We start from the raw sequence: 12,054 nt of genomic DNA on the forward strand, positions 1-12,054 counted from the left end.
TCTAAATATATATATATTTATAAATAAGTAAGACTCACCTAACCTGCAAAGTTTGTAGGTTTTGAATAATTTTAAGGTGTTTTAAAAAAATCTGTGTGATGTATTTGATTTTTTTCATCAAGGCCTGCCAACTTATCACCCTCAGTCTGCAAAATCCTTCATTCAAATCTAATGTTTGATGAATATGTGTACTAATATTCAGACACATGCAGGACACGCAGCCATAAACACACACGGCAGCACGGCGCTCTCTGTGTCAGCCCGTCTAAAACTCATTCCCCTCCCCCCCCTCTCAACTCAACATCTCTCTCCCCTTTTTGTCCCTCTCGCCCTCTCCGTTTCCCTCCCCACGCGCTCTCCTGCCTGCTAGCACTATTTCAAGCCTCTGCCGAGGACCGAGGTGGGGAGAGCGAGGCAGAGACACACAGATGCGCAGTCAGAGAGAGGGAGAGGGAGAGGGGAGGGGAAAGCAGACAGGATTTAGAGTTCAAGTGCACGTGCAGAAAACAGGGTGAATAGAGGCGAGCTGAAGCAGAAAGGAAAGCAGGAAAAGGAACTGCAGGGACTATAGACCAAGCCCACACTGGCCCTTAATCCTCCTCTTTTATCCCCGCTATTTTCTTCAAATAGGAAAGTAGAAGGTATTAGTCTCAGATATACAAAGGCAGTTAACATATATCTATCTATATATATATATATATACATATATATATATATATATATATATATATATACATACATACTTACATACATACATACATACATAGAATAGAAGTGCAAAACTATTATAGAAGAAGCCAAAGAAGATATTTTACAGAATTAAACCAGGTGAAACTCAGACTTTTCCACTTGAGGAGTATATTGAAAGAAAAAAAAATATTTTTTTTATCTTAAAAGTCAAAATTTTTACATATTGTTTGTACAATTTTGGTATAAATGCTACTCAAGGTGGATTTCTCTGTCAGCTAAAGAAGCACATGTTATAGAGTCTCTATACTCCAGTTAACGATTAATCGGTTACTAAATTAGTTGATGATTATGTCAATAATTAAATAATCACAATTAATCCGATTAATTCTTTAAGCTCTAAATATATATATATTTATAAATAAGTCAGACTCACCTAACCTGCAAAGTTTGTAGGTTTNTATATAGATATATATATAGATATATATACGTACATTTATATATATATATATTTTTTTTTTTTTCCCTACTTCTACCCCCCCATTTCTCTCAGTCCTCTCCAGACTGACACACTCCTCCCTTATCCCTCCCTCTTGGATATTTCTCCATTAACCTCCAGTCTCTCTCTTTTCTCTCCGGCTCTCCTTTCTCTCCCCTCCCACCTCTTCACACATGCACACGCCCCGGACTCCTTCCCACTCATTTCCCTCACGCGCCCTTACTATCCACTTTCACTGGAGACCAACTGCAGTCCGCTCAGGTTTTTTCTCTTCCTTTTACTTTTCTTTCTGCATGCCATTATTTCCTTTCTGCTATCCGTCCAAGTACAGAGGCAGCAGCTCTTAGACTGCGCACTCTTTACTATGTGTGGCGTCTCTGGAAAAAAAAAAAAAGAAGTAGGCCGTGGATTTGTCCCCGCATTAGACTGCATGCCACAAACCGCTTGTCCTATCCTGTCAACTATTTTTTTCCCTCCTCTTCCGCAGTATTTTTAAATTTATTTATTTTTTTTTTTGGGTGGGGGGTAGCCATGTATTTCCCTTTTCAGTAATCTTTTTTTTTTTTTTTTTTCTAAAATCGTTTGTGCATTGAAAAATGGAAGCTGGGAGTTGAAGAAAGGAAAACTCTGATGTGTGGACATGTGAAGCAGGCAGAGGCAGAAAAAGGAGGGGAAAATGAAGAGCATGGTCTGCGGTAGAAAGCATGCAGCATAGGGAAGGAGAGAAAGAAGAAAAAAACAGGAGGAAGAGAGGAAAAAGAGGACCGTAAGAGGGGGTAGACTCAGGAAGGAGGTACGGCTGGATAGGAATTGGTAAAATGATGGAAAAAAACTTGTCAGACTAGCACTTTCTGGTCGATTACGATTTTTGATCATGAGTTCTACGGTCTTTCCTCTCATTCATTCGTAAGTATGCAGCATGTACCTGTCCTTATCCTTCCCATTTTTAAATACTTCATATCCTTCACCTCTCTAGTTTTAAAAAGGCTTTAACTCCCCCCTCATTCCATCCATCCATCCCATCTCACGCTCCAGCTCTCACTTTTCCTTTCAACATCTCGCTCTCTTTTCCCTCCTTCAGCCCCCTCTGTATCTTGAGTTTTGTCGTTTGTTCTCTCCGCCTTTTTTCCCACAAAGAGGCAATCTTTGTAGGAAAGAGATTCGCTTAATACACCCATTTTGAAAGGGGGGCCCATGGATGGGAGGCTAGCTTGCGAAGGATTAGGGGTACATACATTTGTATCAGTCATGTGTATTTTTGTGTCTGTGCGTGTGTGTTAATATGCTGTGATGTGATTTTAGAGTTAATGGAGCCGGCAGTGTCTGAGGGTCCTCCCTCTGGCGCATGCGTGGATTCATAGAACTGTCCTTCATATATCTCGATTTAGTGAGCTTTGTTGGTATTAATTATATGAACAAAAAGTGCAAGGAAGCTGTTAAATTACTTATGTGGTTATCTCGAAGTTTCTTCACTTATCCAGTACTTTTTCATTCATTGTTTTTTCCCCTTAAACCTCCATCCATTCATCCGGGTATCCTCAATCTTCCCATGTGCCTTCGCAAAGGATTCGCCATTAATTATATACATTTATAGTCGAATTCTTACAGCTTATATGAGAAATAAACCATCTTGATTTTCAGATTGTGTTTCAGGGAGTTCTTTTTTAACTAAAAGATGAAGAGTTTATGCATTTCTGTAAATAAAAAGAGCCTTGGTTATGCTGTGAAGTACAGAGACCTGCTGAGGATGGAATAATTGATCTTTTTTTCAGTTTATTATATCAATCTATTCATTTGGCTGAAAGCTGCCTGAGCGATTTAAAAGCATCTTTGTCCCTTTGTTTTTTCCTCCCATCTCCTCCTTTATGTCTCCCTTCCCTCTGCCTCTGCTTGTCTTTTACAAAACCAGATGTTATATCTGCGCAGTGATGTTTTCTAACTCCTTGTCATTGTTCTGAGGAGAGGACAGCGCGTTGCCCTTCCTCCTGATGGTCTTTATGTGTTGAATGTTCCATCCATGTTTTAGAACTGCTCGGCTTAAAGCAAGCCAACACTGATGGCTAAAATCAGATAATTCTTCTAAAACCTGTTTTGATTAAAAGCAGTCGAGTTATTTCTTTCTTTAAAGGAGAAGATAACTATGATTCCCGTGTTGCCCAGACCCTTAGATAACAGTTACTCTTTAAATAACAATTATCAGTGCCTCAAAGTGAGGAGATTCAATTAATATGCACTCATTTAGTTGATACACAATGGCACGACCTTTGGGAAGGACAGCAGCGTGTCAATCTGATAAACTCTGGGGGGAGCTTTTGTTTAGTAGGATTCCTAGGTTAGCTTTCTCCTGACATCTGAAAATCATATGTATAAAAAAATGGGGGACATTTGTGAGATGAACGTTTTACTGAAGTCAAACATCTTCTCCTATTAGCAAAACTCAAGGGAGGATTCAGAGAGACGAACCTTTCCCCTAAACTTTCATAATGAATTTATTAAAACTAAGTTGTTCTTCCAATTCTTATCTCGTTTGATTGCACTCTAAAGGGAACTTGATGCTTTAAACCGTATAGTGGGACCCCAACGTTATGAAATGTTACTGAGACAGGCCTGGTGTTACGTAATCTTACATAACCAAGGCGGCAGCTCAGCAAGCTCGTGATCTGAGCCTCTGGAGGAGAAGCTATATGGGTCTGCTTATGGTATGAACTCACTGAAAGGGTCAACACATGCTTGAATACCTGGAACTCAAAGGGGAAGAGACCTTAACATGATACTGCAGAATCTGTACAAAAGAAAGACAGAGGAAAAGCTCCTTTGTTCCTGTTTAAAGTTTACAGTTGCTCTTTTGTTCTTAGATAATATATAAAATTATTTATTTGTCTTCTGTTGAATTCTTCGAAAATCATTTTAAAGGAATCTACATGTATGTAGCCTTTCTATTACGTAACCTTGGCTTCATGTGGTAGTCTGCAGATTTCCTAGATACTACCACCCCTCTTCACCCCTGTGTTTCTATACCCGCTTTCTGTGAGTCTAGTGTGTTTCTAATTCATAATTGATGACACCCAACCGCAGCATACATTAATGGATTGAACAGACCTCAGGAATTCCCATGCAAGCTGCGCTTGTGTTTAGCCGCTGCCGACCGTGTGCTGCTCCGTTTGCATCCCGGTCGCTCAATAAGAAACACTCAAATGTGCTGCAGTAAATAAAAATAGAGCATCGATGAAACCCTGTTGCTTGGATGAAGGCTTGGGCTAAAAATGTGATAGCCTTTTTTGCCAGAGAATTATTAAATATTCTTCTGATTTTTATTTCTGAAGAATATTGAGACACATTTCATCAGGATTTTTTTGTGATCAGCCAGTGTAATTATGGCTGTCTTAATATAATTCACACAAAAAAAAAAAAAATCTGAAAAGTGCGGCTTACATATGTATAAATTCTCCTGACAACTACATTTTACAGAAATAATGGTAATTAGCATTTTGAGGGATCTCCATACTGCTTGGTAACATCTAGAGACTAAAATATTAGACCTCTGCTTTGGCAGGACTAAAAGAGACCCTGAAGATCCATTTCTAAGTCCTAGCTCACAATATAGTCCGATTAAACAGGACTGACTAGGTTTTTTTCAAGCCATGAGTATACTTTGATCCCTTCCACTTGCTGTACATTTAGGGTTGCTTAAAAGTGAAGCTCTGCCCAAATCTCAAGTCTTTTGCAGGTTTTCCACAAATCAGTCATTTGTTTTGTTGCATCTCTCAGACTTCCTCCCCTGTTAAAAGGAGGAGAAAAGCTGTCCCCCACCCCACAGCATAATGCTGCCACTACAATGCTTCACAGTGCAGAGGAGGCTTCCAGGGTAACGCTTGTCATTGTTGCAGTGGACATTTTATTTCTTCAAGCCTTTCTCACACAATTCAAATAAAATACAGTGATGTGTGTGATTGTGATGAATTTGAATTATCTAGCAATGCACTTTTAAATAATATGTTGAAATAATAATACCAATTTAATAATATATGTTTGTATTTCAGATTCGACTACAGATGACCCGCACTTTTGGACACGCTTTGATGAGGTAAGGATATATAGGTTAATAAAGAAAAAAAAAAAGATAGTTGATTCGTAGGTTGTACTGTTTATTATATGAGCTGTGTAGATGCTTTTCAGTAAATTCATCTTTTTTTTTTTTTTTTAAACTGAGTTTTCCCTGATAGCACTCAGCAGACTAGAACACTTGGTCAGCCGTTTTAGTCTGTGGCCCGATCGAAATGTCAATGCACCATCAGTATAATTCAATTACTCTGCCCTGAGTCATTCTGTCATGATTAACCTAACATATATGTGCTAACCATGGGCCAGTCTGAAAGCAACCGACTGGGAAGCTTTCTGTTGCACAGCAGTCCGGTATAATACTGTAGGGTATGACTTCTGTTGGTTAGCAACAAGTGGAAAGGTCATTGGGGGGTCGTGTCCCCATTATCAGATGTTGCTGAAAAGTGAGAGACAGTGGGCATAAAGGCAGGCCTGTGGTTTAGCCTTGAAGCTGGTTTTGGAGATGCCTCACATTACATTTCTGTCTTTGTGCTGATGTCACCCCATGCCCCCAGACCAGCAGCGCCAGAATAAGAGCCACATTCTGCCTCTCCCATACAATAGAGCCCTTCTTGCCCTGCTATTTTCACTGTGTTTTTGCACGGCCCCCTTTCGCACACATGTGCACACAGTTCTCTGCGAGCAGCTGGGGCTGTTGATTCAGCAGGTCGAGCCGCTCACCTGATGTTTCAAATCTTGCGGAAGGTATTTGCTCTGAGATTATCGCTTAACCTCACCCTTCGGTTCGATTCTCAGATACATTTCTCAGCGCCTACTCGAAGCTGTTAATGTTGATTATTAAAATGTGCAGCCATTAGGGATAGTTAAAGGGATTTATTTATGGGTCAGCGACAGGAAGACTGAACAGTACAGTATGATGCTGCGGCATGGGTTAACGTCTGACCAGAGGAATGTGTCCGGGTCAACGAGGAGAATTCCTCAGTGCTTTGCGACTGGGTCACTGCCCTGACAAGAGTCCGCCACCTATTTTCGCTTGCATACAGCTCTCTTCATTCTAATTCTGTCCTTTTCTCTTCTCTATCTGTCTTTCACATGTCATTGTTTCAAGCTTTTGTTTATACTGCTTGATCTCACTGTCTGTCTCTGTGTCTGGTGTCCCTTTTATTTAATCTGTCTACTTTGCTGTCCTACTTTTCCTGATTTTTTTTTTCTCATCCTCCCTCCTAGGTCTAAGTTGTCCCCCAGTACCAGCTTTCTTTTTTTTTCTTTTTTTTTTAGAATGAATACTTTAAGATATTCATAAACCAGAGGTCATTATTCTGTCATCATGAACCCAAAGCATCATTTAGAAGCAAATAAAATAAAAACTCTAGCTGTCTTTTTGTGTGGCAGGTGCTTTTAGAAGGGCATGCTACGAGTGAAGGGAAATAAGAGGAAACACTCCTGTTTTGCAAAACTGCCATACTCGTACATCATTATATAGTTGTTATGTATGCTTTATACATTGTGTTTCCTACACACTGCAGCTCTCTGTGTTCACCTTCTCACAAACTGCATGTATCTTTCTTTAACACAGATGTGCTTTATTATTCTAGTATTCATTTTAGGGGTGCATTAATGGTTTCTAATTGATCACTGGTCGCCAATCTTTAAAAAGCCTGACATGCCGGTTTACATTATGATTTAATTTGACTTACAGCTTTTTTTTAATAACTGATGCTGCCGGATTGTTGTAAGATCACAATACTCCTTAAATGTTTTGTACTTATTTTATTAAAAAACTTTGAACAATAACCATGTAACAACACAAACTGCACTAGATAATGTTTTTGATATAAATTCAAGAAGTTTAGATCATTGAGAGTGGGCGATTTCTAGACTTCTACAGAGGTAGATACGACCAGTTGAAAAGAGTCATTTTACATGTATTTATCAGTTAATCTCAGATTTCTTAAAATAAAGCAAAAAAAATTTATCGATCATCGATGCACTCCTTATTAAATGTATATAAAGCATGAGTATTAGAGGCACATCTGGATTTATTATGTTCCTCTTTGCAGTACAGCAAAAAAAAAAAACAAAAACTCGAAAATTATTTCTGAAAGTTGTTTTAATTTGTGGATGAAAAGGATGAAACTTAGATCATACATTTTATAGATAGAAGAATAAAAAAGAGTTTTACTTGCAATGCAGGTAATACAGCTAAAGTTCCTCTGAGGAATAAGTCTGCTATAACATCTTTTATAGAACGTCATGCGCTGGCCCCTGCATCTACTCAGCAATCTTTGGTAGTCTTAGAATTCACTATTTCTGATATGTACTCATTAAGAAAATGTATTATTTGAAGATCAACTGTACACAAGCTAAAAGAAAATTAAATACATAATGAAATAATTTATAGTAAGTCAAGACAGAAGCACAAAAGGGAGTTCTTTAAATGTTATATTTACATATATATTTGTGTTGTATTAAACGCTGGCTTACTATTAGTGTTAGGCAGGCATTTGGAAATTTAAAAAAGAAAGCAAAAAATCTAAAATAAATTTCTTAATTTTAGACAATCTGTTTTTTTTTTGTTTTTTTTAGAAAGACTGCCAAGATTTCCCACAAAAGATGTCTCTATAAAACTATGAAACTTATTTTATGAGGCGTATTAAACCGCAATATAATATGTTAGAAATATTAGTTAAAATTTATTTTTTTTAAATTACCTAAACTTAAAAATTACCTGGAATGTCAGTTAGCGATAAATGCTATAATTATGGAACAATGTATATAGAAATATCTCAGTTTTAAAATTAAAATTATTTTATTATTATTTATTTTATTTATATATATGTATGTGTCTATATATGTGTGTGTTTATATATATATATATATATACGTGTTTTAAATTTTGGCGAAGATTATATTGATATTCTCTACATTTTTGATGTAATTTATGTATCAAAGTTAAAATAAAAAATTATTGTAATAGATTATATTACTAACTCATTATTATCCCTCTCTACTTGGTCTTTCAAAGGTAAACAATTAAAGATGCTGCACACTTTTGTTTTATTTTTGTGCTTATAGCCTGAGGCTGTAGTAGTTTTACTTCTTATTATTAACACACACTGAGAATCTCATGCTGGTTCATGCCAAGGTCAGGTACAGTAAAGACATCTAATTAAAACACGCCTTCTGATTTGCTGAGAGTAGATTTTAAATACACCACAGATATACAATATCTTGGATCCAAATCCATGTTTATTTTACACTAACTTCAGTGTCAGCTATGTGTGAAATTGTAAAACTATTTCAAGTAAGCCAGACTCAGCATTTTGGACTCATTAGATACCATTTCACTCACGTTGTTTGTTTGTTTTGTGTTCATCACCAAAGCCCCGACAGCTAGGGGAGGTGAGACGTGACTAATAGAAGTGACTGATGATGTCACAGACAGCATCAGGCCGTGTTAGCCGCCTTGCTGACCTGGCTTTAGGATGGCGGTGGCGGCAGCACACAGGCACCCGTGGGTAACGCACGCCAAAGCACATTAGAGGCAGGGAGATGGAGAGAACAGAGTGAACACAGCTTAAGGGGACAGAGAGAGACAGACAATGAGACGGAGAGAAAAAGAGACAGATGGGTGGAGGGGTGTCAGATTTAACAGCAGAGAAAGCAAAGGAATAAAAAAAATAATAAAACAGTGAAACATGACAGTGGGGCCTCTCCATGATTTCAGTCTCTTTGCTCAGCAGGTTTTCTGGTTGGAGGTAATATTCAGGCTCTTTTCTGTTTTTTTTAAGTTTTGCTGGGCATCGAAGGAAATTTCTAGAACATAATATGGATGTTTAATAGCCAATATAACAATAAAAAAAGAAAAGGTCGACAAACTAAAATGTTGCTCGTCTCTCTCTCTCTCTACTGACCCCTTTTGGAGATGAAAAGATATTTTTATCTTCAGCTTCTCACATGTTCTCTTAGTTAATCTTGTTTATATTCATAGCCTCTGAGCTTTGCTCACTGAGTGAGATTGCCAGAGGTAAAAACGATAAGTCTAACTCTGTTGATGTGAGTGACAGTGATGTAGTTGAAGGACTGCCTATCTTTATGCCTCGGACATCTTTCCTCATACAAGTCTGATAGACAGGCTGTGAGGTCTCTCCTGGGCCATTGAACGTTACACAGTACATTGATATAAGCTGCAACAGCTGATCTGCAAAATTCAATATTACTGTGCATTCATGGCCTTACCTTCAATATTTATTTTATTTCAATTATTTGAGTAATTTTGTATTATGTGATTATACAAGGATTATTATTTAATATAGGATGTAAATAGAAAATCACATAAACGTAAATAATTATTTCACAGATGTTTTTATTAAAAAATGTGGCCAAACCTTTATCTATTAGTATGCTTTAAGAGTAAATATTATTGACTTTAAAAATTCAGACTCATCCACCTCCAGAGCATGAAAAGAAGACTATTAAAAAACTGATTGTAATTCTTGTCAGGAGTGAGAGAACCTTGAACTCCAGGTAGAGAGCACTTATTCACGGCTCTCAGCTCCCCTGTGTTTGTTTTCGCCACAATCACTTCAAAGTCACATCGAGTTCCCACTCCTAAAGGACTCTTCAAGCTTTGATATTGCAGCCAGAAGATGAACTGATACATAAAAACTCAGTAAACACATTTTCTATTTCAAGGTCACTTTATAAAAGCAACATGTTTGCAGCATTTCTTAACTGAACTAAAGAAAAAAAATCTATAATCTTAGGAATGGCAAAATGTATTTTTTTGTTTTGTTTGCCCTCACAAATATATCAGTCCCAATCAGTCAAATTTAACCCATAATTAAAAAGGAATGCACCTGACAAGATAAGCATTTCAACTTTTGCGGAAACAATTCTTTTATTCAAACAAATAAAGCAATTATTTTATTTTAATCTTATGAATTGATTAATAAGATCAATTAGAGCTTTTCTTTCTAAAAATGGCTATCTATTGTTTGGTTTTGGTTACCTAAATGTAAAATTACTAATGATTATGATCATGATTTAAAATCATAAATTACATGAACATGGTAGGTAGAACATGGTAGAATACTTCTATGAGAACCAAAGTTTCTTAAGCTGCAAAACAGGGACAGTTTTGGCCAATACGTCTTGCATTTTTTAGGACAGATTTTTTTCTTTAAGTGCAAAAAACATGTTTCTGTTGCAACAATTACCAGCGATGGAAACTTAAAGATAAGAATTACGTTTTCCTTTCTTTGAAATTTCATTCAGAATATATGAAATAGGTGGCTTTGGCTTGTTTTTATATATCATAACTTTAAAAAGCAACATTTTCAAAACCACCGTATTGTTTAGCCATTCATACGTTTTAGTGGGATGCCAGAGAAAGTATAAAGTCTAGAGTAGCAAAGTGCATCCCCTGTCCCACCTGCTGCTGCTCTATACTGGCCAACTGCCTCAAAGATGCCCTGTTTGGCTTTTACTTTCGCAAAGAATAAAGGCACATGTTAAGTTACTGGTTGTGGCTTTTTATTCTTGTGTTATTTTTATAAACATCAAACAATAATTTGCTCCACAATTAATCTAGAATCTCCACTGAGAAAAGGAAGTTGACCTATATCTACTTAAAGTTAATGCTTTGGGATTGGGGTCAAAAATATATTCATAAATCAAGTAACATATATTAACTTTGAACTTTGAGCAAAACGTTCCAAGAATTGCTCAGCAATTAAAATTTAAGTTGTTTTGAAAAAAAAAAATCACATACATAAATCATCACTTTTAAGATATTAGGAAGCTTAGACAACCTTTATTCAAGCTTTTATTCCCAAGATTTTGAATATTTATTTGAAGCCATGAACATGTATCTGCTGTTTTCAACAGGCTGTTGTTCACTGAAGGAAACATTTAAACCAAGTAATTTGTTTTTCTTTTAAATTTTTACTTTAATAAAAACAGCATGGTTGATGCAACATATAGATAATTTACATGCAGTTATTTTCTTTTAATAAGGCTTTTTTTGTTCTAAAAATGTTGAAATATATCAAAACAATTGGAAAAGATTATTTAGTTAATTTAAGTATATAAGGAATCTATTAAAGTGAGTTATTATGAACTCATTCAAAAACTATGCTAATTACTGTTGTTCCTGACTAAAGGCCACTATCAATAATGCAGAAATGCTCCTTTGTCTCAAGTCCACTTCTGCCGTCGTCCCCCTGTGTGTTCTCTCTCAGTACCTCTCTTAACCATCCATTTCTACCTGCCACTGAACTCAAAGCACTGAGGTTTTAGCTTTAGTAATGAGTATTTTTTTTCCCCATGTGCACAGTTAATCGCTGATCTCCTGGTAACACATCACCACGTCCACCCAACCCACTACCACCCCTCCTCCTCATTCGTCTCTTTGGTGCATCACCGCGCTCGCTTGCTTTCAATCTCTCCTTCCCTTTCCTTCACTCTCTGGCTTAATATTGATCTGAATTCATTTGTTTTTTATCGATCCACCACTCCACCCTCTGCCGCATCGAGCAGACATTAGGACACATACCACGCACACAAAAGCTTTCCCATGCAGCACATGCAGCTTTCTTGCAGCCCTTGCAAGTGCACATACGCAAACACCTAAATGAATAAGCTTTACGAACCTGGTATTCATGTAGGTCATGCACACGCTATCATATCTGAGAGCCACAATTGCAATCACAAGAGGCTGAAAACACAATGGCTTTTAAGAGGTCTCAGCTCAGGCATCAAGCAAGCTAATGACATACAAAGGAACCTGAATTCTCTATTGATCC

The 12,054-nt window shown here is 37.1% G+C and overlaps 2 protein-coding genes across 6 annotated transcripts in view; one reads left to right on the forward strand and one right to left on the reverse strand.

Annotated features, from left to right (window-relative positions):
* Positions 1-70, reverse strand: part of LOC107101119 (40S ribosomal protein S19) — a 9,337-nt gene extending 9,267 nt beyond the window's left edge. The window contains exon 1 of the mRNA XM_015399896.1: positions 39-70. The gene's annotated coding sequence lies outside the window, so the exon portion shown is untranslated. The remainder of the gene's footprint in view (positions 1-38) is intronic.
* LOC107101116 (chromosomal protein D1-like) overlaps positions 1-12,054 on the forward strand; it is a 36,957-nt gene that overhangs the window by 3,447 nt on the left and 21,456 nt on the right. For 2 of the 5 annotated variants that reach the window (XM_015399887.1, XM_015399893.1), the window contains exons 1-2: positions 1,990-2,092; positions 5,227-5,270. The gene's annotated coding sequence lies outside the window, so the exon portion shown is untranslated. Of the gene's footprint in view, positions 1-1,410; positions 1,448-1,989; positions 2,093-2,164; positions 2,414-5,226; positions 5,271-12,054 lie in introns of those variants that run through there. The other 3 variants (XM_015399889.1, XM_015399891.1, XM_015399890.1) reach the window with 3 other exon arrangements.

Source organism: Cyprinodon variegatus, unplaced genomic scaffold (assembly GCF_000732505.1).
Source record: "Cyprinodon variegatus isolate N-32 unplaced genomic scaffold, C_variegatus-1.0 Scaffold1055, whole genome shotgun sequence".
NCBI lineage: Eukaryota > Metazoa > Chordata > Actinopteri > Cyprinodontiformes > Cyprinodontidae > Cyprinodon > Cyprinodon variegatus.